Source organism: Balaenoptera physalus, assembly GCF_965194825.1.
Source record: "Balaenoptera physalus genome assembly, chromosome: 2".
NCBI lineage: Eukaryota > Metazoa > Chordata > Mammalia > Artiodactyla > Balaenopteridae > Balaenoptera > Balaenoptera physalus.
The window spans coordinates 155,247,155-155,275,043 of NC_138883.1; the positions used below are offsets into that span (position 1 = coordinate 155,247,155).

Genomic DNA, 27,889 nt, shown 5'->3' on the forward strand with positions numbered 1-27,889 from the left:
TAAGTCTTTTACTTTTTACCTTTCTTAATGAAGTTTAAGATCATGATGATTTTGTTCTGAAGAATCCTTAAAATCTTTTATCGTTTCATTAAATTTTTTAACCTCTTTTACCCTTTGATAATTTCTTTTTATTAAAATAATTTTGAGTTCGCTGTATATTTGCATTTAATGTTTACAAACTGCCTCAACCTTGTAGGATATTTCAGAATATTTCAATATTACTTTTTATTTCCTGATCATTCTTAATCTTTTTTCCTTTTATTATTGGCATCTCCCAGCAAAGTAAGAAACTATGAGGATGACAGAGGGAGAAAATCATACCACAGAGACGGGGAGATGGAGTTTTTCCCTTGTAGCAAGATGCCTCTTTGCATTTTTAAATGTTTCCCATCACCTTCAACTCTGACTTTGTAGTAGAATGTATCTAGATAATTCCAGAGACCCACAGGCAAAAATTGCTGAAGATGATAATGATTCTATTTGTGCAGACATTTAAACTACTAGATTGGGATTAGCACACAGTCCCTTAGACATTAAAGGTTCTAAAATGTGTGGCTCATTTATTTATTCCACTAACATTTACTGAGCACCTACTATGCATCAGAAACAGTGCTAGATACCAGGGATTCAATCAAGAATAAGAGAATGTGCCTTCCGCCCTCAGAGAGTTTACAATCTATTTGGAACATCTAAAGGTAAAGAAATCAGTATATACTGGTTTGTGCCGTGCCAGCTAATGTGTATTGACTGGTTGCCACGCATGGGGCTAAGTGCTGTATGTAGATGATCTCGTACGTGCTTTAAGGGCATGTGGGAGGAAACAAAATCCTAATTTGGAGGAAGAGTTTTCCAGAGGAAAACTGTCTAAGTTAGGCCCTAAAAATGTAGAGAATAGCCAAAGGAAGGAGGGGCTAGAGGTAGGGCAGAAAGTTCCATGAGGCAATGGGACGCATGGGACCGCTAGGGAACCCAAAGAGGCTTGGACTTGGAGGAAAGTGATGTGTGTGGTGCTGGAGAGATGAGGCTGCAGAGGACAGGGGAGTGCAGACCAACTAGAACCTTCTAATTCACGTTACAGGGTCCAGCTTTCATTCCAAGTACACTGGGTAGCCACTGGAGAGCTTAAAGCAAGGAGTGACAAGCTCAGATCTGGGTTCTAGAAGGATCCTCCCAGCTGCAGCACGGAGGGCAGTCCATAGTAACAGAGACCAGTGGGGAGTTTCTGGCAGTGATCCAGAAGAGAAATGGTGGTGACCTGCAAATAGAGTGGGGGCTGGAGAAGGTGGATGGAATAAAAAGATAAGCAGGGGCTGCAACTAACAGAACTTGGTTTGGGGGGAGCTGCGGAGGTGAGAAGTCAAGGAAAACGTCCGGATTTCTGCTCGTGCAAGGACAGGAGATGCCAGCGCCAGAAACAGAAAAGAACGGGAGGCGGGTCTGTGGAAAGAGAAAGCGGAAGGCGACGCCTGCAGTTTGGGGCAGGGGGTGTTGGATGCGCCCATCAAGCAGCCGCAAAAGAGGACTCTGGATAGGTCATGGTGGGGCAGTGGTCAGCCAGGAGGCGGCTGTTAAGGTCAGTGAGGGATGAGCTTACCCACGGGGTGAGAACACTGAGGAACGTCAACCTTCCAGGGGACGGAAAGGAGAGGCGTAGCTTGCAAAGCACAGGAGAGGAAGGAAGGAGAACGGGAAGGGGGGATGGGAAGACGAGCTCGGAGAATCCAGAGGTGCTCAGTAGCCGGTCTGCTGCAGAGAAGTCAAGGAAGACGGGAGCGGAATTTAGCAAGAATCAGCAAAAGGGAACAGGAATGGGATACATTCCCAGAGGCAGCAGAGGCAACGCCAGATGTCTGTGGCCAAGACATGGAGGGAGGACAGAGCAGCAGATGCAGAGGACAATGTAAGGAGTCTGGTTGTGAAGAGGAGGAAAGAGAGAAGTAGCTGGAGGAAAGCACAGAAGGATGGCCTTTCTCTTCAAAGAAGGGAGGGATTTCAGCATGCCTGTGCAGTGAGAATGGAGCCAGGCATGAGGGAGGGAAGGAAAATACAGGTGCAAGAGGACATAATCAAGAGAATGAGATTCTCAAGGAGGAAGAAGAAATGGATTCCAGAGCTTCAATGGAGGATGAACATTAGACAGGTGAGGCTTTTTTTTTTTTTTCATTGTAAAAGACAGGGAGGATGGGAGGGTGGATCCAGAGAGAGTTGGGCTTGTAGCCCTGTGATCTCAGGGTAAGGTGGTTTTCATCAGGAAAACTTCCATTTGCTCAGCAAAGCAGTATGAGGGGGTGACGGTGGCACGAGACGGTCTGAAATAGCTGCTGTAGAAAGGGAAAGAGAGTTGACCAGGCAAAGTCTGAAAGCCTGGCAGATGCTAGAAATCATGGAATCACGCACCAGGAATTTGCATAATTGCATAATTTTGTCCAGTAGAAACTCATCAGCCTCTGGATACACACTGGGAAAAGTAGACAGTGGGACTCAGCTATGGCCCCAGGGATCCCAGCTTTAGACAGGAAAGCACGTCACCTCACACGGCTCCACTGAGGCTGCTTCTCCCAGCAGCAGGGGAAAGCTTCAGGGGGAGGAAAGAGTGGCCCTTTTCATCTTTGTCAACAGCCCTGGTCTGTTTAATCAATACTACTTCTTCCTATGTGACTTAGTTCCTTAAGAAGTTGATGGGGTATATCCCAAAGTCCATATTCCTCTTAACTAATGTGGAATATGGTTATAACACGTTCCCTGAGAAGATGTCTTCAAATTTTGGGAATACAATCTATGGAGGCCTGAAAGGAAGATTAAATTGTGAGCCAAGAGATCAGGGTTCACAGCTAGTCATTTGTCACGTAACCCTTGATCAAGTTTCTTAACCTCTACAAGCCTCAGCGTCTCCTCTGTAAACTGTGCATGACCCACCCAATGAGCAGGACTTCAGGAGTAAATAATCCCATGTAGCCAGGCACCTGCACGATGATCACTCAACTAGTGTCACTTTCTCCTGCCCTCCCTCCAGGCCTGCGCTTGTGTGCTTCTATAACTTAAAGGGAACATTATAGAAAACTAAATGTCATGGGTCTATCATTTTCAAGCTTTTGGGTAAGACAAATGTCCCAAACTCCAGGACCCCAAATTTCATGAATTACTCTTGCTACATGAAATGCATGCTGGTCTTTTCTGTTCTATTCCATTTCATGTTTAAAGATACGCTTGTTCCAACACAGTAAGTTAATTTCATAATCCAATAATGGATTGTGTCTTGCAGTTTAAAAAACACTGGGTGAGAGGCCTGTTTTTGTATCGCTGAAAACATTAACGGACCACAGAATGGAAAATGCTGAAGACGACTGCTCTAAAAGCGCTACACACACAGCTGACGTGAATTTCTCCCCAAACTGAAAGAAAGACAGGTCAGCTGACCTGCATGAAAGACTTGCCTTCTTGCTCACCTGGGCTGAGGAGAGTTGTCTTATCTGACCATGAATTCACAGCACTTGGCTTGCTTTGGAAACTCAGCCATATCTTGGCAACACTCTACTTGCTAGATGCTTACTTTAGCATCTACTCAGTGTGAACAACTCAGAGGGCTGAGATGGGAAGGAGGGTAAGATAGCCAAGGGCAACTAAGGGTCTGCTCTTTGTACTTTCAACTAGAGAGTGTAGTTGATGCCAGTAGCACACTTTGAGGGGGAATTCTGGGCTCAGCCCCTCTACGCATTCACCCTCTGTGCTCAATCCAGACTGTCTTCCTTTCCCTCGCTAGGACGTCATGCTCACAGCAATCCTAAAACGCCGTTCCCACCTTCCAGAACATCCTCAGGTTTCAGCTGAGCCGCTGCTTTCTCTGGGACATCTTCTCAGACGCCCCAGATCTAGCGCTCCCATGGCCCCACGTATGCCCCTAGTACCACACTTACACACTCATTCTGCACTCATTTACTCACTACGTGCCAGCACTACTGTAGGAGCTGGGAATACGGCTATGGACAAACGCCAGCCCTCAGGGAGTTTATACTCTAGAGCAAGAAACAGACAAAATAAACATATCACATTGTCATGCACCGTAATATTATAAACTGACATATAACAATACAAATATTGGGCTGGCCAAAAAGTTCATTGGGTTTTTCCATAAGACGTTATAAAAAAAAACCCCAAACGAACTCTTTGGCCAACCCAATACATGATGAAATCATCACACTTATAACTTCCCCTTCATCTGGCTGCATCTCCCCCCCGACCCCGGGTGGGTTATACATACAGCGTGCGGCTCTGAGCCTCCCAACAAAAGCTTGATGGATGAAACCACAGCCATCAACTTTTTGGTTCTCTCCACTGTCCTAAGAATTTGTCTTGTTTTGGTCACATATAAGAGATAACTCAACCTTTACCTAATCTTCTGCAAAGGGTCTGTTCTGCACATTTAGTGTCCTTAATACTAACGCCACGCTTACTTGATTCTCCACAACTATTCATTGCTAAAGCACAAGGTCCTTCACATAAGCAGGGGCAGCCCTCCCTAGAGAGACCCGGTGTTTATCTGTCAGGAGCCCTCCTGCCCATGGGCTCCCTAGTCCTCCAGGAGGTGCTGGAGTAATAAGTCCTCCAATTATTCTTCACTAGAAAAAGAGACATAAGCACGAGGTGAGATAGGAAAAAACAAATTCAGGAGCAGCATCGGCCCAGAGAACCCGCACGTCAGGCACCAAATGTTTTGGTTAAAAAGCTAACTGGTTAATTGGTTAACCTCACACCCATTAGGATGCCAACTATCAAAAAACAGAAAATAACGGGTGTCGAGTATTGGCGAGGACAGGAGACACTGACACCCTCGTGTGCTGTTGGTGGGAGTGTCACATGGTGCAGGTGCCATAGAAAACAGTGTGGTGGCTCCTCAAAAAACTAAACCCGAAATTATCATTTAATCCAGCAATTCCACTTCTGGGTATACAGCCAAAAGAATTTAAAGCAGAAATTTGAAGAGATACATCCATATTCATAGCAGCACTACTCGTAAGCCAAAACGTGGAAGCAGCCCAAGCGTCCATGAACAGATGAATGGATAAATAAAATGTGGTCAATACATACAATGGAATATTATTCAGCCTTAAAAAAGGAAATTCTGACACGGGCTACAACATAGATGAACCTGAAGGACATTAAGCTAAGTGAAATAAGCAATTCACAAAAAGACAAATACTGTCTGATTCCATTTATATGAGGTCCCTAGAGCAGTCAAATTCAGAGACAGAAAGTAGAAGGGAGGTTTTAAGGGGCTGGAGGAAGGGATGGATGGGGAGTTACTGTTTAATGGGTACATAGTTTCAGTTTTGCAAGATGAAAAGAGCTCTGTAGATGGATGGTGGTGATAGTTGCATGACAATGTGAATGTACTTAATGCCGCTGAACTGCACATTTAAAAATAATTAAGATGGGAAATTTTGTTATGTGTATTTTATCACAATTTAAAATATTTAATTGGTAGGCCGTCTAGCTCTGTGGTTTATGGCAATGCTTGGCGATCACACACACCTGATTCTAACAGTTACCAGCTGGAAGAGCTGGGCAAGTGACAACCTCCCTGAGCCTCCGTTTCCCCATCTGCAGAATTCGGATGGTGATGGTGGTGGTGATGGTGATATCAAATTTATATAAGCTTCGCAAAGATTAAACATTACAAACAGTAATGTCTGTCAAGTACAAATAAAATTGAGTATAATATCTGGCACATAAATTATAAATAATAATACATCAATAAAACCATGCCTTATTGCTTTTACTGGCTCTGATTACCATCAATAGTATTAGCTTAATTCAAAAGTTAACATCATAATTTTTTAAAAAATGATATAAATGAACTCACTTATGAAACAGACTCACAGATTTTGAAAACAAACCTATGGTTACCAAAGGGGAAATGTGTGTGTGTGGGTGGGGATAAATTAGGAGCTTGGGATTAACATACACACACTACTAAATATAAAATAGAAAACCAACAAGGACCTACTGTATAGCACAGGAAACTCTACTCAATATTCTGTAATAACCTATATGGGGAAAGAATCTGAAAAAGGATATATGTATATGTATAACTGAACCACTTTTGCTGTACACCTGGAACTAACATTGTAAATCAATTACGCTCCAATAAAATTGAAAAAACAAAAGTTAACATCAATCTGTAGAAGTATATGCTGCCAGAGTGAGTGGCTTTGAATATCTGCTATTTTAATCCCAGAGCAGAAATCTATGACTGTAGGCTTAGGATGTGCTATTCCTAATTTCAGAAACCTCTGGTTCTCATTTTGCACCAAGGATATCTTTAGATGACAGAGCAATGTGAATTTGTGTATAAGTGCTTGACAGGTTAAAATAATGAAAGATGTTTCCATTATTGCAAGGAAACACCTTTTCTCTTTTTTGCCTCGACATCATGTTTTCCTATGAGTTTCTCCTAATTTCTGCCTTAACAGTTAAAATACATATTAGAAAGCAAACCTGAATGATTTGCTGCTTGAAAACGAGACACTTGAAGTTTTAAAATAGACAGAAACAGAAAGAATGAGTTTAATGCTATGTCATGTCACCACAAGACTAATTTCTCTACTTTTTAATTACAATCTGATTTGGGGCAACAAAATTACGTAAATATGAAACCACATTATACATCGGTATTCCCTGGGACTTATAACCATTTTTTATTTTTATGAAATGATTTGTGAAAATTACTTGAAAAACAGATAAAAGATTGAACCCTCTAAAATGGAAGCCACCTGAAATCAAAAATACCCTTATTAACAAACAGTCACATTTGATTACTATATCAGCAATACTTTCAAGGGCCAACAACATAATCAGTAACTCTAAAACATGAAATGCACTAAGAACAGGAAGTACTAATTCCAATTCCTATTTTAAAGGATGGCAAATGTCCTATCATCAAATTCTGCATTATAAGGAGATTTGTGGAGCTTTACTCCTAATCTCCTGGTAGATTTCTACCAGAAGCCCACACTCTCAAAAGAAAATCCTGAACCCAGTCTACATGGAATTTTAGATAAAACACCAAATTCATGACACAAAAGAATTTCGTCTTTTCCACAGAAGAGAGACAATATATTACAATGGCATGAGTGACCTTTATAGAAATGGCCAAAGACAAATGGGCTATTCGAGGGAGCCTCCAGGACCTGCTGTGAACAAGAGAAATCTCATCTCGGTGTTGAGAGGGATCTTTGAGATTTGAAGAAGGACCACGGTGTGACTTACTTAACCATATCCCTGCATACCCGAAAGACAAGTGACACATCGGCAAAAGAAAGTTCCAGTGTTGACCTATGTATCTTCCAAACAGACTCAATAGGGAGTGTCTGTTGGAGGGAGGAGGGTCTGGGAGAAGGAAAGCAGCTCAAGCTCGTCTGAGAGCCACCTGCCATCCTGAGCAACCATCGCACAAGACAGTGGCGGAAGTGAACAACTGATAAGGCGGAGGGGGTGACAAGTGTCCTCCCTGGAAGTTTACATTTTAAAAGTTTACAAGAAAAATCACAGGGTCTGAAACAAAGGCTGGTGATGCCGACAGGTTACTCTTGAAATCTGAGAGAAAAGTTTACGGGGGGGGGGGGGGGGGAAGCCCCACAACAAACCAACTTAATTTCGACTTAATTGCTAACTTGGAGGAGCTCCACAGCTGGGGCTTTGAAGGTTTTAGAAGCTCTTCCCATGTTGTGTCTTTAAATATATATATGTTCAATCAGCGCAAGAAAGACTAACCAGATCAGTCTGTGGCAGACACCTGCCTCAAACAATGGCACTGATCTCCGAGGGATTTTCAACAGCTGTGCATAAACTTCAAAAGTAATTTGCAACCAAATTAGTAAATGTCACCCTCCTTCCCACCAGACACAGCATTTTTTAAAAGACATTAAGCATCCACCGTGAGACTGCCATTTTACAAGAGTTAACAAAGATAAATTAGGGGGGAAATGAAGATGGTGATTCACAAGTTTGGGTGTGGGGTAGGAGTGGGGGGACCCGCACCTTACGAACAGGGCTTGTCTATCAAGTATCCCCATCAGGAAAGGACGGTGGTGGTCACAGGTTCTAGAGAACAATGTAAGGAGGGCAACAACCAGACTCGTGTTCAGAAAGGGCAGGGCACCTGCGGGACCCGCACGTTACCGCTACCTAGGGACGCACCATCCTTGGTCTGGGTCATTCTCTCCCCGGACACAGAACGGTGTCCTCTCCTTCTTCTCCCCGTGTCACCACCCCCCTCCTTGGCAGCTTGGTCCATCACTGAATCATCTTTTCTTAGCACCACTCTAATCAGGACAACCCCGAAGGACAAGGCAGCTCAGCAGTGCTGTCCCGGCAGAAACCCCAGCATCTCCCAGGTGAGGCCGCCTCGGGCCTCTCTTCATTGACCCCGGGGGGAGTGCCAAGCCGTTAGCATGAAAGGTCCATTTCACACTGATAACCGGGGCTCTTAAAAACCCAATAAAATAAAGACACTGACTCTACTTTCTTAACATGTGGCCCTCAAAGCTGAAAAACATTCTCACCAAGGTTACAGGATTGAGCACCAGGGAAAAAACCACTCTCACCCACAATTACGGCATGAAGCACCACTTTTTTTTTCTTTGTATCTATCAAAACCGGCCTCACCCTGACGACGGCCCCTGGAAACAAACCAAGTTTGTTTATAGGCGTGTTAGCAGCCCTATCCGATCCTCTAACAAATGCCAAGAAAACTGAAGTTATTTTCCTCTGCGGACAGGTTGCCACTGCATCAAACACCTCTCCTTCCCAAAACATGCCGAGAACACAAAACTTTCCGCCGCCCTCCTCCCTCCCTCCCTCCCACCCAAGCCGTTCGTTCAGGTGAAAGAAAACCCCAGAAGCAAGAGGCGGCGGCCCGGCCCCTTCCCCGGTGGCCTCCGCCCGGCCAAGGTCCGCGCATCCCGGGCACCCCGCGCGCGAGAAACCACGGAAACTAGACCCAAAGTTTGCGGCTCGAGTGGCCGTTTCCGAGTTCGCCATCAGCCTACTCGCCCCTTCCTGGACCGGCTCGGAGCCGGAGCCCGAGCTGGGTGGCCACCCACCGCCCCTCGCAGGGCACACGGCTCCGGCCCCGCGGCCCCTGCCCTCCCGGTCGGCGCCCGGCGCAGGGACCTACCTGCGGGCGACGGCGGTCCGAGCGCGCGGCTGGGCGGCGGCGGCGGCGGGAGCGGGCTGCCGGCGCGGTGGGTGCGCCCGCGGGCGGCGCCGGCCAGAGGGCGCTAGTCACCCCGCGGCCCCGCCGCCGAGACTGCTCCCCCGACGCCCTCCCCGGAGCGCGGCCCGCGCACCACCCGCCGCGCGCCGCTCTCCCCGAGGGCCCGCCCCGCGCTCCTCCCCGCGCTTCCGCTCGCGGCGGCTTCGGCCCTGAGACCAGGACCCATCCCCGCGCTGGGGATGCCGAGCCAGGAGCCGCGCGCGGGCAGAGGGGCCCCGAGTCCACGTGACTCTCCATCCAACCAAACCGAAAAGCGAAACGAGCCTTCCCACGGGAATGCTCAAGGTCATTAGGTAAAAAGAACTTCAGCTGTTTGGCCAGCTTTTTCCACTAGAAAGGGCTAGAACCCTGTTCTTTTAAAACGACCCACCTGAGAAGGATTTGGTGCCGTTCTGTCCGCTAGATAATCTTTCCTCGGTTGTGTCCTACCTCTGACTTTGTTTCTGCACAGTCGTTTTATATATCATTTCCAAGTTGCATTGCTTTGAACTTGACAGCCCTTGAAGCTGTAGTGCAATGTCTTATCAGTGCATTTGTCATTGGAAGAGTTTACGCCTGGTTTGTGGTACTGATGATCGTGATGAGGATAGTTGGAGTGCTTTTTCCTGTGGTCTGTAGAACTAACTTTTCATTCAGGTTAGAAAACCTATATACTGGTTACCAGTACTGCAGGGCCGTTCCCTCTCAATTAGGCCACGAAATGATTAAAATGTACTTGGTGTAGGCTTTTGTTGCTCTAATATACTAAGCCCAGGTTAGTTTAAGAAATAAAACAATAGTCCTTTGTTTTGTCTTTTGTTTTTTCTTTTCTTTTTTTTAGAGAGGGAGATTTAAAATGTATGGAAGAGCCTAACCTTGGATCAGCTCGCTTCCGTCAGCTGACGACAGCTCAGACTACAGCTAGTCCCAAACTTCTAAAGATGAAAAACTGAGGCCCAGAAGGGTTTACTGACTTAATTCACATAGCTGCCTTGTGGCAGGCCTGTGCTGGGAAGCCAGATACGCTGACATTTCCCCCTAATCTGTATGAATTCAGCAAAGCAAACGCACACACCTTTTACAGATAAAAATACATTCCCTGAAAAGTATGCTGTCTCTCACATTTATCAATATGTAACAGCACTGCATAGACCCTGACGCCAGGATCATCCAACAGAGAGGCTGCCACGTCTTGGAAGATAGTAGCCAGGAGGTGTGAGGCTGGACACACCTTGGCTGTGTGGGCTCACTGTGATGTCACCAGAGCCTGGCACACAGTAGGCGCTCACTGTATATTTGCTATTGAGATTTGGTGGGAAAATGCACCTATGGCTGACAACAAGGTGGCAGAGCTGGAGAAACGACCGCCACTAAGAGGCCCAGCCTCTCTCTGGGAAACCTCCTGGTTCAAGATACCTTCCTCCTGGCTCTCCACAGCCATCCTTAAACAGAGCCTGTCACATGGAAGAGAGATGGCAGACTGCCAGAGGCTGCAGGGCCTGGGAGACAGCAAACCCACTCATTCCTCATTGCTGGGGTTTTCAATGACTATTTGAGAAGGAGGTTAAATATGAATCACATGTAGGGGCTCAAGGGAAAGTCATATGTCCTTTTAATGTAGTCAGTAGTCAGTGGCTTTTAAAAAGTTTCAAATAATGATGATGACGATCATCATCATATACTGAGGACCTATCTACCAGTGGCTGTAATGAGCACTTTTCATTTTTTTAATTAGTTATTTTTGTGATGAGCACGTTTGACGCACTATTCATTTAATCCTCACAACAATCTCAAGAGGTGGATATTATATCCTCATTATCATCACTATCATCACCATCATCATCTCTATTTTAGAGATGAGAATAATGCAGCTTAGAAGGATTATGCAGCCTGCCCACAATCGTACAGTTAATGAAGTACCACAACCAGGATTCAAACTCAGGCCAGTCTGAAACAGCTCCCTTAGGCACTGTTGAATACTGCCTCCATTCTATAGCCATACCCTCCTTTTTCTGCTTCTCTCTCTTTTGGACAATGGTCCCTGGAGACCCGTGCTACTCTACTATATATCCATATAGTCCTATGATTGGAAACCCATTAATCTGAAGACTGGATCTTTTAAAACAATATTCAACAAATGTCTAGAAAGGCGTTGTTGTTGTTGTGTTGAATCTCATCTAAAAGAAAAAAAAAATCCCTATTTGTTCTTGTCCCATGTAGGCGTTAGGGATACCTGTAGACCTTTCTGACCCCAGCATCCTGTATAGCCAGGCTTCCTTTCCCCAGGCTACAAGGCATTTCTGTTTTGTGTCAGACTTTGTCTCATTGTTTTATAAACATGGCTGCTGCTCAGAAGTTCTCCACACCTTTATTTCCTGGAAGAGGAAATTGCATTTCCTGGAGGGGCTTACATGTGGGTGGTGAGGTTCCACTCATTACGTTAAACACACCCGAACTTTCAGTTCTGTACTTCTTTCTCTGCTTCAACTTCTGCCCTGAACTTTCCTGGAATCGTGCTGAGAATAAGACTGTGGGGCAGCTTTTTTCAGTTTCCTTTAGCTGGGAAAGACATGATTCCTGCTCTGGATCGAGAGCTAAGGAATAAATGACTGTCTTGAATCTTATCTCTGGGGACGTCTCAATCCATCTTCCTTCTACTTGGGATTTGCAAAAGGGAGCTGAAGACATCTCTTTGCTTTTAATTGGGACCTGGTGGATGATTAAGCTCTATCTCCCAAACAGGCCAGCTCTGACACCCTTCTGTGAAACTGACCTTGGGATTGAAATTCAAAAGAAAACATTCTTATTATGAGCCTCAATTTGGAGAAAGACGGTATTAGGGAGAAGTAGGATATGATCCCACAGACAGTTTGAACAGAGGATAATTTCACAAGGACCCTTCTGTGCAGAAAGTCACCACTCGGAGGAAACCAGTTCAGACAATTTCATGACGAGTTTATAAAGTGGTCCACATCAATACCCAGAAGAATCAGCATGGAACTGGAAGGCAATGATCTACCCTGACCGAAGATTTGATAAACATGTTGTGTCTAGTGTAAACTTATTCAGAAAATGTCAAAATTATTCTAGGAGCTATGGGTGAAAGAGGCACAGACAAAAAACAGATATTTTCTTGTACAACACAGGGAATATAGCCATTATTCTATAATAATTATAAACGGAGTATAACCTATAAAAATTTAGAATCACTGTGTTGTACACCTGAAAATAACATATTATCAATCAACTACACCTCAATAAAAATACCACTGCCTCTAATAAAAACAGGTATTTTAAATCCACAGCTTGGACAAGGGAAAGGGAGATTGTTTTCCCCTTTCACTCCAACTTTAGACATTCAAGTGGGAAAAAAGGATAATTAGAAATTAGAAATTTTTATTGCCAGAGGAGAGCTCTAAACCCTGAAGCAAAAATTGGTCCTCCCCTTAGGAAGTAAGTAAACCTTGGTTACTGTTGATAGTAAGATTGATATCAAGTCTTCCAAACCATGAGGGGGAATGGTGAAAGGTGAATGCAAATTTTATCCTGAAATAAAAAAGGAACAATGTTCATAATCTGGTATGTTTGAGAGTTCTGTTGTTATTATACATGCTTAGTAATGTTAAGCTAATTTTAAAATCTTAGACAAGGTAGGGGAGGTAGGTGTTACGTCTCCATTTAAGAAAGAGATGATGAGTGCACCTAACATAAGCTAAAACTTATTGTGCATTTATGGCGTGTGTCCAGGCATGGTGCCCAGCACTTTGTCTAAGTTATTTAATTTGATACTTACAACAAGTCCCTTGAGACGAGTAATATCCTCTTCATTTTCCAGATAGGACAGCTGAGCTTCAGAGGTCAAATAAATGATTTGCCAGCTTCATTGAGCCAATAAGTGTGGGGTACGGCATGACTCCCAGTCTGTTGACCCCCCAAAGCCATGATTTTTGCTGTCATGCACAGAGACAAGAGCTGAAATTATAGCCTGATTCTCGAAACACTAAACGAATCGTGTATGTTTACAGATGTCCTGATGAATACAGTATTCTAAGAAGAATTAACACATGTGTAGATGGCCAATTGTAAATTAGAATGTATCTAAATTCCCACTTAATAATACAGCCATAGAAAATAAAACAAATAAAAATTTTAATCTTTAATGATGCAGAACGCTTAGAGTAAATCATTTTTCCTGAGCATCAAATATTGTTACATCATAAAGAAATTGAGCATGAAAGTGTTTTTTTTAAAAAAAGGTTCTTTTTTTTTTAAGGTAGAGAGTTATAAGAACAATATTGCTGTCTTTTTTTTTAACATCTTTATTGGAGTATAATTGCTTTACAATGGTGTGTTAGTTTCTGCTTTATAACAAAGTGAATCAGCTATACATATACATATATCCCCATATCTCTTCCCTCTTGCGTCTCCCTCCTGCCCTCCCTATCCCACCCCTCTAGGTGGTCACAAAGCACCGAGGTGATCTCCTTGTGCTATGCAGCTGCTTCGCACTAGCTATCTATTTTACATTTGGTAGTGAATATATGTCAATGCTACTCTCTCACTTCGTCCCAGCTTACCCTTCCCCCTCCCTGTGTCCTCAAGTCCATCTCTACGTCTGTGTCTTTATTCCTGTCCTGCCCCTAGGTTCTTCATAACCTTTTTTTTTTAGATTCCATATATATGTGTTAGCATACGGTATTCGTTTTTCTCTTTCTGACTTACTTCACTCTGTATGTGCTATCTTGTTTTAGTTGTGGCTTCTGAAGTCCTTAGGCACCATTTTTTAAAAGTCATCCCTGCCCCTAAAGAGACTCAAATTGTAACATAAGTATCCGAATCAGACAGTGAATGGTAATGTTTTCAATGTTTTAATATGGATACAAGTTAACACAATAAACTTCTGGTGTGTTTGTAAGGTCTAAGGATAGAATCAGGGCGAAAGGAAAGGTCCAGAATCTCTGAGGATCCACAGATACCTTTCGGATTTGGTGAGTCCAGGTATATCAGCAAAATGAGTATGGCCCAAATGGATATAAAACTTTGTCTGAAATTAAAGGGAGATTGACTAGATAGAATCACGTTTTTTAGTGATCCTCTTCCACCAGTGGAAAAACAACAGCAAACTGAAAGTCCAAAAGACCATACATTTTGATGAGAAATCCTCCCCAGGGAGGATTAATAAATCTGAGAATTAATCTGTGAATTCTGGAGGAAGAAATTAAGATGAAACTTTGGTCATATTTATAAATTTGATTATTGCAATTCTACAATTTGACACAGCACAATTACCCTTAGATCTGGAAATCAGTGAAGGCACATTAGAGAAGCACTTTCTCAGTCTCCTTCTTGAAAAAGCAAATAACACACCTGCCTCTCATTACTCCCTTTTTCTTCAATCCGCACCTCTCAAACACATATTGCTATGGTTTTATTCTGCCATTAAAACACACACACACACACACACATACACACACACACACACACACACATACACAGACAGATGGAGGGAGGGGATTTATGTTGGACTACATGGGGTTATTCTGTCAGGTTTCTTTGAGCTATAAAAGGCCAAGAATAAATGCCAATTAAAAGGAAGTTCTAATTGTTAGTGATGGGGAATGTAATATAATTTGCTTCTAGTACTCATTGCTGATTTAATATAGTCATTGGTGTAAAAAATTCAAATATTCTCAAGGAAGTCATACACTGATGGCACAGGAAAACGCTGACAATCAAGAATTTCTTCTTTGTGTTCAGCTTTCCTGACTACACGATAGTTTCAACCATTCACTTTAAAGTAAATATTTTGTGAAATGAAAATATAAGTAATTTCTTTTTTTCTCAGTGGTTACAATAGTGGCCTAATGAGGCTAAATTGACCATATTTGGCTGTGCTGTGAGTCAGAGGTGCTCTGTTGCATGCTCCCACTTGATCCCCCAACCCCAGCATCTCACCCCTGAAATGTTTGTTTTTAGCCCCAAATGGTGATGCTCAAGACGGGTTATTTCTTTTCTTTTCTTTTTCTTTTTAAATCTTTATTGGACTATAATTGCTTTACAATGGTGTGTTAGTTTCTGCTTTATAACAAAGTGAACCAGTTATACATATACATTTGTTCCCATATCTCTTCCCTCTTGCATCTGCCTCCCTCCCACCCTCCCTATCCCATCCCTCTAGGTGAAGACTGGTTATTTCTTTAAACTTACATTGGCTCATATGTTGTAAGTAGATCCAAGCTGATATTTCCTTCCTTCCTTCCTTTCTTTTCTTCCTTCCTTCCTTTCCTTTCCTTCCTTCTTTCCTTCCTTCCTCCCTTCTTTCCTCCCTTCTTTCCTTTTCTTTCCTTCTCTCTTTCTCTCTTTCTTTCCCTCTTTCTCTTTGTTTCCCCACTCTCCCTCCCTCCCTTCCTTCCTTTCTTTTTCTTTTGTTTTTTCCTGTCTTTTCTTTTTCTGCTTGTATACTAGGCAGAGTCAGCAAACAAAAGAAGTAAAGCCCTACATTTGGGATTCAGCATATCACTCAGAGAGCAGATGCTTTATCTCCATTTTACACATAAAACACACATACACACACATACCACACACACAAACCATAAACCTGAATTGCCCAGGACTTGAATAAAATGTACTCTGATGATAAAAGAAAAATCTGTAATATTTAAGTAATCATATCAATAGGTTATATTTGTACATTTATGCAACATTAAAAATAATGAAAAATAAATTAATCTTTCTACACCTCATATTAGAACTTGATGGAGATATGCCCCAAAATCAAATATATGCAGTATCTTAAGTTGGAAGATAAGCTTTTTTTCTAAATAGATTACAAATATCATGCATTATTTCACAAATACTTCTGTTTGTTTTAAAATTAAATAAAGGAGAGGTATGCAGATTACATCTTGCCAATTTCATAAGGAAGATTGAGTAGGTCAAACCTCTAAAGTACTTTGGTCCCTATAAACCTTAAGAAGAGAATGTTGTACTTTGAATGATCAACTACCCTTTATAAAGCATTTGTACCATGGTATTTTACGTGTATAACCTTGTTTAGCCTGCATAACAAACCTATAATATGGGTGGTGTTATTTACAATTTACCGATGAGACCACTAAGGCTCAGAGAGGGAAAGGAACTTATCCAAGATCACACAGCAAGTGAGTGGCAGAGCCAGACTCAGAACACAGGAAGGGATCATTTGGACCTATGCCAAACTGTGTCTAGAGAATTCTAGCCACCAACTAAAGAGGCTAAAAATAGGGGTCATAGTCTGCATGCAGATTTTGAAAAATAATGTTTATTATTTTTCCCATGATAAAAGTTATGCATTTATTTGCATACACACACATTTAGAAATTAGAGAAAAGAAAAAAGAGAAAAACGATTACCCATAGTTGCACAACTAAAGACAATAAACATTTTGATATATTTCCTTACATGCTTTTATCTATAATTCTGGGGATTATTTTATTTTAAAAATAACTTTTACGTGTTGCCTAATTGTAAAGTAATGAATATTCGTTATAGAAAATTTGAAAAATATTAAAATGTGTATAAAAGAAGTTGTAAAACCCTCGTATACTCAAAGTATAAAGATGACTGTTAATCCTTTGGTATCTTATCCTAGTCACGGCTGAGAGCACAAATCTTGAGACTGAAGCTGAAACTGTCTGCATCACACAATTTGTAGTTTACGGTTCACAATACCTTTTTAAAAATTTGTTTGTTTGATTTTTACTTGATTTATTAATGTTTTATTTGTCAAGAAATTGCAAATGTGATTTTTAGGCAGATGATTGGAATGCTTTGGTTGCTCTAAACAGGACCAGCTACCTGGCTTTTTCCTAAACAACAAAAATTGCTCTCCCCAAACACAAATATCTTAAAGAATGAATAATGATACTGTTTAAACCTGCCCTTATAACTCCACAGAATGGCTTAAATTTTTTTCCTCAAATGTCACTTGTTTTAAGTAGTTTCTACTGTGCAGGAAAGAAAACCAGCAACTCCCTGTTTACTAATTGGATTATGCACTTCTAACCAGAGGGAAAAGCTTCTGGTCAGGTGAAAGCAATTAATACTGAATTTCCAGATTAAGTAAATAACTTTGAGTGTTACATAAATTGGGGAGGGCTGCAGAAATTCGGATTAAATTGTAATTACACTAAGAAAGTTTCTCTCCAAGCAAAAAACAAGAAAGCTGTTGCTTGAGAACCTGTCATGTGATCTGATGTGCCAAGCAAACTTAAAAAGACTTAAAAACTTAAGAACTTAAAAAGGGTTCTGAGTGAAACAGCAAAAGGTGCCCCACATTCCAGCTGCTACAATATTATTACCAAGTCTTCACTTCTCCTGGGAAGGTAGTGAGGACCAGCACCAACGAAACCAAACAATTAATCAACGGAAAGTCTTTAAACAGGTTCTTGAGGTTATTATGGCCTTTTTTCACATTCCATAGAGTATCAAAGCACTGAAAAGAGTTTTTAAATAACTATTGTACATGTATTTGTTTTTCCAAACCTCTATTTACTTACCTTTTGCAGATTCATACTTTCTCTTTTCCTTGTGATTTCATTCAGATAGAATGGAGACCTCTTCCATGGTTCCAAACTTAAATTCTTCCTTTTATTTCTCAGCTAAGAAAGAAAATTCCAAAAATTCCATGATCTACTTTGTAACTCTGGACATAGTGACTCCATTATGTACATTATGGGGAGGATGTGGAGAAAGTGGAATTCTCATGCAAATTAGTACAACCTGGGGAAACTGTTTGGCAGTATTAACTAAAGCTAAGCATATGCAGACTCCGTGACCCAAGCATTCCTTGAGTATATAACCCATAGACACGTATACATACACGCACTAAAAGATGTGAACAACATATTTGCATCACGTGTACAATCATGATGTACCACATTTCATGATGCAGCAATGAAGTTTAACAAACTACTGCTATAGCATGAACGAATCTCAGAAATTGTCCTGCTGAGTGAAAGAAACCGGGCCTAAGAGAATACATACTGTGTGATTTCATTTACATAAAGCTCAAAAATGGGTATAATGAATTTATTCCATGAAAAGTCAAGATATTAGTTATTACATTTAGAGATGTGGATGACGTAGTTTCTGGAAACGGGCATTAGAATGGCTTATGCTATTAGAATGGCTTATGGCTTGGTGATATTTTATCACTTGATGTGGGAGCTGGTTACATAGATATGTCCACTTTGCATAAATTCATCTCATGGCACATATATGGCTTATGTACTTTTCTCTGTGTGTCAACCCAAATAAAAAGGTTACTATCTGAAAGAGACTAGAAATAAGTGTTGGCAAGGATGTGGAGAAAAGGGAACACTTGCACACTCTGGTGGGAACGTAAATTGGTGCTATGGAAAACAGAAGTTCCTCAAAAAAATTAAAAATAGAATTACCATACGATCCAGCAGTTCCACTTCTGGATATTTATCCAAAGAAAATGAAAACACTAATTCAAAAAGATACATGTACCTGCATGTTCATTGCAGCATTATTTACAATAGCCAAGATATGGGAACAACCTAAGTGCCCATCAATGGATAAATGGATAAAGAAATTGTGATAGATAGATAGATAGATATAATGTTATATATATATAAAATGGAATAATATGAACTATTATTCAGCCATAAAAAAGAATGAAGTCTTGCCATTTGTGACAACATGGATGGACTTCAAAGGCATTAAGCTAAGAGAAATAAGTCAAAGACAAATACCATATGATCTCTCATATACGGAACCTAAAAAACAAAAAATACTAAGCCCCAAAATAGAGAACAGATTGACATTTGCAGGGGGTGGAAGGAGAAATGGGTAAACTGGTTTTTTTGTTTGTTTCAGTTTAGAAAAACTGACTTAAAAAGGGTTATTTGCAAATGGAATATAATATCATATCCATAAAGCCCTTTCTCTGTAGCCTGAAACAGGATTGGTGTCCCAGGTAACGGTGAGTTCACAAACTCAGCGAGTGAGACTGCAGGGCAGATGTGTGAGTTCTCTCCTCGTTCTATCTCTGCCTCTGTCTCTTTCTTTGTCTCTCTCTATTTCTCTGGGTCTGTCACTCTCTCTCTCTCCCTATCCCTCTCTGTCCCCACCTCTCTTTCTCTCTCTCTCTCTGTGTGACTCAATATGCCACAAGTTAAGCTCAATGACAGTGTGACCTCAAACAAGTCACTGATACCTTCTGAGTCCTTTTTCCTTGTTTGATGATGAGGGAGTTAGACAAGATGGTGCTTCCACTCCTTTTGGACACTCACTGCTGTGATTCTAGGCTCCTTTTCCTCTGTGAGGCTTCCCCGACCTCTTATTTCACAGTAGTCTCTCTCTCTCTCTCTCTCTCTCTCTCTCTGAAATCCACCTGCCGCCCCTCTCCAGGGTAGCACACTGACATCTCAGACCCAGATTTGTGCTTGTGTCTTTGTCTCTGTTCCCCCCACCGCCCCTGCCCAGTTTCCCACCACTGCACCTTGTACAGAGTAAATAATACACAATGTTTGTTCTATAAAGGCAAAAATTCAGTAAAAAATAGTTTGAAGTCCACACTACAGTCAGTGGGTAAATGCCTAAAAAATTTTTTTAAAAATTAGAATATTTCCCAACTTGGGTGAAAGGCAGTTTGTGCCAATTTCTAAATGGACTTTAATCACGAATGTAAAGTACAAATGGGAGTAGTTATTACCCATCAATGTTGCTTTTTGGGCGGTAACATGTCTATGAGATTAAAGCGTCATGAAATAACTGGCATAAAATATAAATACAGACAAAAATGTAAAGACAATAAAGAATCATCTGGAAGATTTTTACTTGAGGTAATTAAAGATAAGGTTTATAATGATAGAGAGCCTGAGAGTTGATAAAGAATATGAAAAAGGAGGGCTGGCTGATAAAAATTTGTCTGTCTTCTGAATTGTTCAATTGTACTTAATCATACACTTAAGGAGCTGAAAATGTTTATTTCAAAAGGTATGTTGCTAAACTGAAATCTTAGGGAGCTGAAAACGTTTATTTCAAAAGATAATGTTGCTAAACTGCAGAAGGATAAGTTTTATATCCTTTTGAAAACACCTACTTTCCTATATTATCATTTTTTCGAATATTTCTTTGCTCGTGAAGAACTGATTTGATCTGTGGTTTAATCTCCTGATTAACTGAATACTAGTTATCTTGCGGGGTGGACCCTCCATGATGGATAGTGCATGCTCTTGCATCAGGTATGGATTACAGAATTGTTTCTGCAACTGCCAAATCCAGGACCAGGTGTGGGATGGAATCTTTAAGGAGCAGCCAACCTGAGGCACCATCTGGGCTGAGAGGCAGAGAGGGGTGCGGTATGAAAAAGGTCCATGTGGTCCAGGTTCAAATGGACTGCACGCTCCCGGCCAACCCGCCTACCCTCAGCCTTCATCCCTCATGCAAACCTGTGAGCGTTAGGATGCGTCCTGTGACAGAGGCTCAGCGTGGTCCTGTGGGTATTTCTGGTGTTGTTGAGGAAGCCAGAGAAATAGATGGAATTTTCAAGCCACGCATTTAGAAAAGTATAAATGTCCACATATTTGATTTCTGACTCTCAGCCTTAAAGAAGCATCATCACCTTTTTCTTTACCTTCAATAGCAGCTAAATCCTGATTATCAAAGTCTTTCTAGGACACTGAAAGTTCCTGCTCATATAGTAGGTATTCAATACATTTTAAACACTTCTCTGCTTCCACTTACCTACCTTGTAGGGATGAGTTCATTTCAATAAAGCATGTGGAAATTCCATTGTAAGCACTCAATGTATTCCCAAACCTTTCTAATAGTATCTGCTATATTAAGAAGAGAGACAGGGCTTCCCTGGTGGCGCAGTGGTTGAGAATCTGCCTGCCAATGCAGGGGACACGGGTTCGAGCCCTGGTCTGGGAAGATCCCACATGCTGTGGAGCAACTGGGCCCGTGAGCCACAACTACTGAGCCTGCACGTCTGGAGCCTGTGCTCCGCAACAAGAGAGGCCGCGATAGTGAGAGGCCCGCGCACCGCGATGAAGAGTGGCTCCCGCTTGCTGCAACTAGAGAAAGCCCTCGCACAGAAACGAAGACCCAACACAACCAAAAATAAATAATAAATAAATAATAAATTAATTTAAAAAAAAAAAGAAGAGAGACAGGGTGGTGTGTGTAAAGCTTATGGATTTCAGAGAAATAAAACTCCAGATTCACATCTGGGCTTCACCGTTGGCAAGCCAGTGGATAAGGGGGAGTCCCACCATCTACCTGGGCCTCAGTTTCCCCAGCTGTAAAATGCAGTGATGGACTAGATAACGCTCCTTTCAATTTAAAAAATCTGTACGGTACAAAATAACCTAATTCTGACAAGTAATAGTACTTTTTTTTTACTCTGGATAATCAAATGTAATTTGTATTCAGCTCAGATTGATGGACTCAAAACTCCATTTTCAACTTACTAGGATTTCTTGCAGCAAAGAAAGATGTCAGTGAAAAGACATTTTCATTTCCAGCGACAGGTACCTAGTATTTTAAAGTCTTCCATTTCATTATTCACCTTCATGTTTTCACTCAAACACATGTGGTTTTCAAACACAGGAAAGAAAACATGGTAACCTGTGGTTATAATTTCCACTAGAAAATAGAAAAAGTGTAGCTCAGTAAGAGTGTTTAACCGTGAAAAGCCGTGTTATAGGTTTTTTTCTTGAGATGAACACTGTTAGTTATTGCACATTTCAAAAGTTGTTGGAAAATGGAGCCCAACTGCATCTGTTGTCACCATGAGAATATAGCTGTGGACACACAACTGCGGAGGTGTCAGTGTCTTGGACATTTTCCATCCTCCAGTATGTTTTCAAGCAGCCACTCTTTTAATTCAAATTCTGGGAAATTTGGAGAAAATGTCTTTCTAGGTGACCCTTCCCATTTCCCAAGTAGCTCTAAGTGTGCGTTATCAGAGCCCATCTTGAAGCAAGTTGGCCTCACAGTAGTTCTTCCTCTATCCAGCATTTTATCTTCATGGTTATTTTCAACACGGGTTCTGTCTTCCACTGTGATCAGTTGAGTTTACTCTATATCTGAAATTAATGAATTCTTTAGTAAACATGTAAAAAGCACCAGCTAAGTTCATGATGTGAGCCCATGTCTGAATTTCACAGTGAATCAGAAGGAAATGCAAGCAACAAACCAAGTCAAACAAACAGAAACAAATAACAGAAACAAACAAACAAAAAAACCCCAAAAAACCAAAAACCAAAAAACAAACTCTGAAGTTTCTGAAATGGAACCATCAAAAACTATTAGAGATGCCAAGTAAGTTTTATGTAGATTCTATTTTCATAAGACACTGTCATTTTGACCTTGGAAATCCTCTTTTCTGTTTGGGTTACCTAGCAGTGAGGGGAAAACCACCCTTGACTAAATCTTATGCGTTGGTTCAAGAAGCCATCTGCTAAATCTGCCAGGGAAAGCTGTATAAGTGGAGAAAGAAGTACACGACAGTTTAAATTTTTTCTTCTGGTTGCCTTACGCATCACAGTCAAATAAGAATATGGTACGTAAAACTCTGTAGTGTGTCAAGAGGAACAGATACAATTGATTTTCACATGTGGGTTTAGCCTTGGAGGGAACAGCAACATAATAGAACAAGAAAGGCAGAGTGGGCTGTTCTACATCTGTCAGGCTCTTATCTGCCACCAAGCAAGATGGTATCAGCGTGTTCATGTTTATACACAAGCACAGATGTCTGTGGCATCTGTGTTAATGCAAGACAGCCTTGGGGAGACCCTCCCCTGCAGCCTCTCCTCTGCACGCAGCCCAAGGACCCTGTTGATGCCCACGTCACATGCAACGCCCCTCTGCCCCAGCCCTGCAGGGGTTCCCTTCTCTGACATCTGCCCCAGCCCCGCTCCCCAGCACCCCTCTGAGTCACCTTCCTCACTCAGCACCGGCCACACCGGCGGCTTCCTCACGCTCCCTTGCATGCCAGACAAGCCTCTGCTCCGGACATTTGCACAAGACCTCCTTCGGGTCTGGGTCTCCACATCAGTTTCTCAGCAAGTATTTCCCTGATCACTCTATTTAAAATCGCAGCCCCTCACATATGTACAATGGAATATTACTCAGCCATAAAAAGAAATGAAATGGGGGTATTTGTAGTGAGGTGGATGGAGTTAGAGTCTGTCATACAGAGTGAAGTAAGTCAGAAAGAGAAAAACAAATACAGTATGCTAACACATATATATGGAATCTAAGGGAAAAAAAAAAGGTCATGAAGAACCTAGTGGCAAGACGGGAATAAAGACACAGACCTACTAGAGAATGGACTTGAGGATATGGGGAGGGGGAGGGGTAAGATGTGACAGGGTGAGAGAGTGACATGGACATATATACACTACCAAATGTAAAATCGATAGATAGTGGGAAGCAGGTGCATAGCACAGGGAGATCAGCTCGGTGCTTTGTGACCACCTAGAGGGGTGGGATAGGGAGGGAGACGCAAGAGGGAGGAGATATGGGAACATATGTCTATGTATAGCTGATTCACTTTGTTACAAAGCAGAAACTCACACACCATTGTAAAGCAATTATACTCCAATAAAGATGTTAAAAAAAAAAGAAATCGCAGCCCCTAAGAGCACCCTCCGCCATCCATCCATACACACTGTTCCCTATGTGTCCCCCTCCCCCGCACCCCTCCCTATCCCCCTGCCCACTTAGTTTCATTTTTCTGGAACATAAACTCCATGGCAGCAGGGATCCTTTTTTTCCTGTTTTGTGTTCTATCACATCCCCCAACAAAATGGTACACAGAAATCACTCAAACAAGATTTGTATCTAGATGAATTAATTAAAAGTAGCTAATCACAATACGTTTACACATGTGAAATACATTCGCTTATATATTTATATGAAAGAATTGAATGGCTGCAGATTTAATGAATCCTTTCATATCATAAGAAGTAGTTAATCCACTTACAAATAAAAGCAAAGAGCAAATGTTTTATTTTTTATTTATGTATTTTCTTTTCCCCCCGACTGTATTGAGGTAGCGTTGACGATTAAAAACTGTATATAAGGCTTCCCTGGTGGCGCAGTGGTTGAGAATCTGCCTGCCAATGCAGGGGACACGGGTTCGAGCCCTGGTCTGGGAAGATCCCACATGCCGCGGAGCAACTAGGCCCGTGAGCTACAACTACTGAGCCTGCGCGTCTGGAGCCTGTGCTCCGCTACAAGAGAGGCCGCGATAGTGAGAGGCCCGCGCACCGCAATGAAGAGTGGCCCCCGCTTGCCGCAACTAGAGAAAGCCCTCGCACAGAAACGAAGACCCAACAGCCATAAATAAATAAATAAATAAATAAAGGAGTTCCTTTAAAAAACAAAAAACAAAAACAAAAACAAAACAAAAAAAAACTGTATATAAACTATTGAGCCTGTGCTCTAGAGCCCACGAGCCACAACTACTGAAGCCCATGCGCCTAGAGCCCGTGCTCCGCAACAAGAGAAGCCATGGCAATGAGAAGCCCGCGTACAGCAATAAAGAGTAGAGAAAGCCCGCGCAGCAACGGAGACCCAACGCACCAAAGATAAATAAATTAATTAATTTAAAAAAAACCCAAAAAACAAAACTGTGTGTATGTAAGGTATACAATATGACGGTTTGATATATATTTGATATACAATACCATATTATTAACTATAGTCACATTGTTGATTATACTAGATATTGAAATACTGGATTTAATTAGTCCTCTCACATCATAAGAAGTATTTAATATGTTTACAAATAAAAACAAAGAGCAACTTCTTTACTTTAAAGGGATCATCTGCCCTCAGAAAATTGGAATCCAATCACCTCTGTAAAAACGAGTAATAAGTCAATGTGGGGATATGAGGGGAAGAAGGACAGTAAAGATGGTGGTATGATAGGTGGACTGAAGGTCCAATGTTGGCAGGGTTTGAAAGGTTGGTTGGAGCAAGAATACTAGAAGAAGTGATCTAGAAAGACAGAAGATGGTGGTCAAGGAATACAAGGTTTGCAGTTATTTGTAATGACAAGGTCAAGGGAAGGACCATGGGAGTGAGTTCATTTAAAGGACGAGAAAATAGGAGGAGAAGGTCAAGGAACTGAGGGCACATTAGAAGGATCACTTATGTGTATCTGAAATTATTAGGACCCTAATCCTAATGGTCTTGGCAATAATATTTCCCAGAGTAAGTTTATATTCTTAAACTTTGCCTTGACGTTAAGGAATAAATCTATGCAACTGCCCACTTGACAACTACAAATGTATATCTAAGGCTTCTCCAATGTAACGTGACCACAACAGAGCTCTGAATTTCATTCCCATCACAGTCAAGGGACACCATCATTCATCCAGTTGCAGAACAAAGCCTACGAGACTCACCTTGGTCCTCTCGTTCACTCATTCTATAGTGTCACAGAAATGACCGCAAGAGAGGAGATAAAAAAATCCAAGGGGTTTGGGAGAGTGTCCCTGGGAAAATGGATAAAGGCAACAAGGAAGAGAAATTGGGTCAGGGTATTAATCTGCTGCCATAAAATTCAAATGGAGGGAGTTTCAGGAAGGCAGAAGTTTCAGGAAGCAAACATGAGGAGTAAGAGAGCACGCCCCAGCCTCCAGACCCCGTGGCATGAAGGGTATCAAAGATAACGCAGCAACTGCTCGAGAAGGCTTCCGGTAAGGCAGGTCCTCAGAAGAGAGCCAGGGAGGTGAAAATCGTATGCCCAGACGTGGTCAAAGAGTGAGGGGAATTTTCTCATGATTGACTGGAGTTCCAGTGGACACAACTAGGCAAGCCTTGGCATGGGGGAGGTTTAAAAATAATCTTGGAAAGAGAAAAACATTCCAAAGTAAGACTCAAACCCACACATGGGGCTGATGCATTTGATGTAGGGAATGAGTGAACGAGAGGACCAAGGTGAGTCTCGTAGGCTTTGTTCTGCAACTGGATGAATGATGGTGTCCCTTGACTGTGATGGGAATGAAATTCAGAGCTCTGTTGTGGTCACGTTACATTGGAGAAGCCTTAGATATACATTTGTAGTTGTCAAGTGGGCAGTTGCATAGATTTATTCCTTAATGTCAAGGCAAAGTTTAAGAATATAAACTTACTCTGGGAAATATTATTGCCAAGACCATTAGGATTAGGGTCATTAGCTGGTTATCTCATCCTCTTACCAGTAGGAAAGTTTCTTGGGAAATGCAACCAAGGTCAGCTATTTACTCAGTGAATGGAAGTGAGAGTAAATTCAGCAAAGCCATACAATTCCTTAACCACAGCTTAAAAAACCCCTGATGCTGAAAGCTCAGCTTCTCTGTACGCCAGTGCCGAATCAAATCCTAGAGACAGAGTTTTGGGTGAAGTAGAAAAGGATAGCTTTATAACTTGCCATTCAAAGGGGGGACACAGCAGGCTCCTGCCTTGAAAAACTATGTGCCCCCAGTTGGAGAAGGTAGTGAGAAGTTCTATAGTAATGGTTCAAAGAGGGCGCCATCAGCTGGTGGACATTCTTTTGATTGGTTGGTGGTGAGGTAAGTGGGAGTCAGTATCATCGACCTTCTGGTTCCAACCGGTCTGGGGTCTACGTGCTTGTGGGCAGCACGCAGTTAACTTCTCCCACCTGGTGGGGGCTTCAGTGTCTGCAAAATAGCTCAAAGGTATTGTTATGTGTATCCCTTGAGGGGGAACCAGGACCCTGCCCCAAGGCTGCACTATTGTTTCTCTTGACTGTTTCTCCGTGGTCTCACATCCCCTCGCTTCCCTAATTAGCAACTGCTTAAATCTGTCCATTGGAACTCAGGGAAGGTCATGGAGGCTGAATGAAGCCTATTTCCTGTAATCAAAGAAATGGGGGGCACAGAAAGGCTTTTGTGCCCAGGAGCCCCACAGGGCCCTGCTCGGTATCATCCCCAAACCTCAGAAAACTGCAAGTATTTTTCATCAGTTTGATGCCGAAACTCATTTAGTAAACGGACATGAGTCTATTTGTAATCTTATTCCATTTAGTGTGAATATTCAATTATAGAATTTTGCCCCAGACCTCAAGGTAGGCACAGTATAATATGTGGCATATGCACCATACTAGCTTTCTAAAATAAACGAAGAAAATCTGGATTCTGAAGTATCTGTCTGAACAGTGTCAACTACAAATTGGCATTTTCCATGGCACTTGCCATTTCCCTCTATAAGGATTAAATCACGGGCTGCTGCAGCTGCTGACTTCCAACACCCCCTGAAAGGAGTTCAGGTGGAGAGCAGAAATGAGGCCCTTTGTGCTCTGGGGAAAACTGGCAGAACAGGTCTTCAGATAATTAGATTTTTTCAGGAGCCAATTTTATGAGCCCAATTCTTGTATCTCCTCCTATCTAGAAAAGCACTAAAATCCTTCATGGTGACGACTGCTCCTCGTGACTAGCAGAAACCTTCCGCAAAAAAAAAATATGTGCTCGATTGCATGTATTCCTCCTTCACCAAAATCACATATATACTGACCTTCCCCCTTACCTCTTTGGAGCAGTTTTCCAGAGCTATCTGTAATGCTGTCTCCCGGGCTGCAGTCCTCATTTTGCCCCAAATAAAACTTAACTC

The 27,889-nt window shown here is 42.0% G+C and overlaps 1 protein-coding gene across 1 annotated transcript in view; it reads right to left on the reverse strand.

The window, feature by feature from the left end:
* The window catches only part of PRKCQ (protein kinase C theta), a 152,291-nt gene extending 142,957 nt beyond the window's left edge, over positions 1 to 9,334 (reverse strand). The window contains exon 1 of the mRNA XM_082450534.1: positions 9,176 to 9,334. The gene's annotated coding sequence lies outside the window, so the exon portion shown is untranslated. The remainder of the gene's footprint in view (positions 1 to 9,175) is intronic.
* Between the last annotated feature and the right edge of the window lie 18,555 nt (positions 9,335 to 27,889).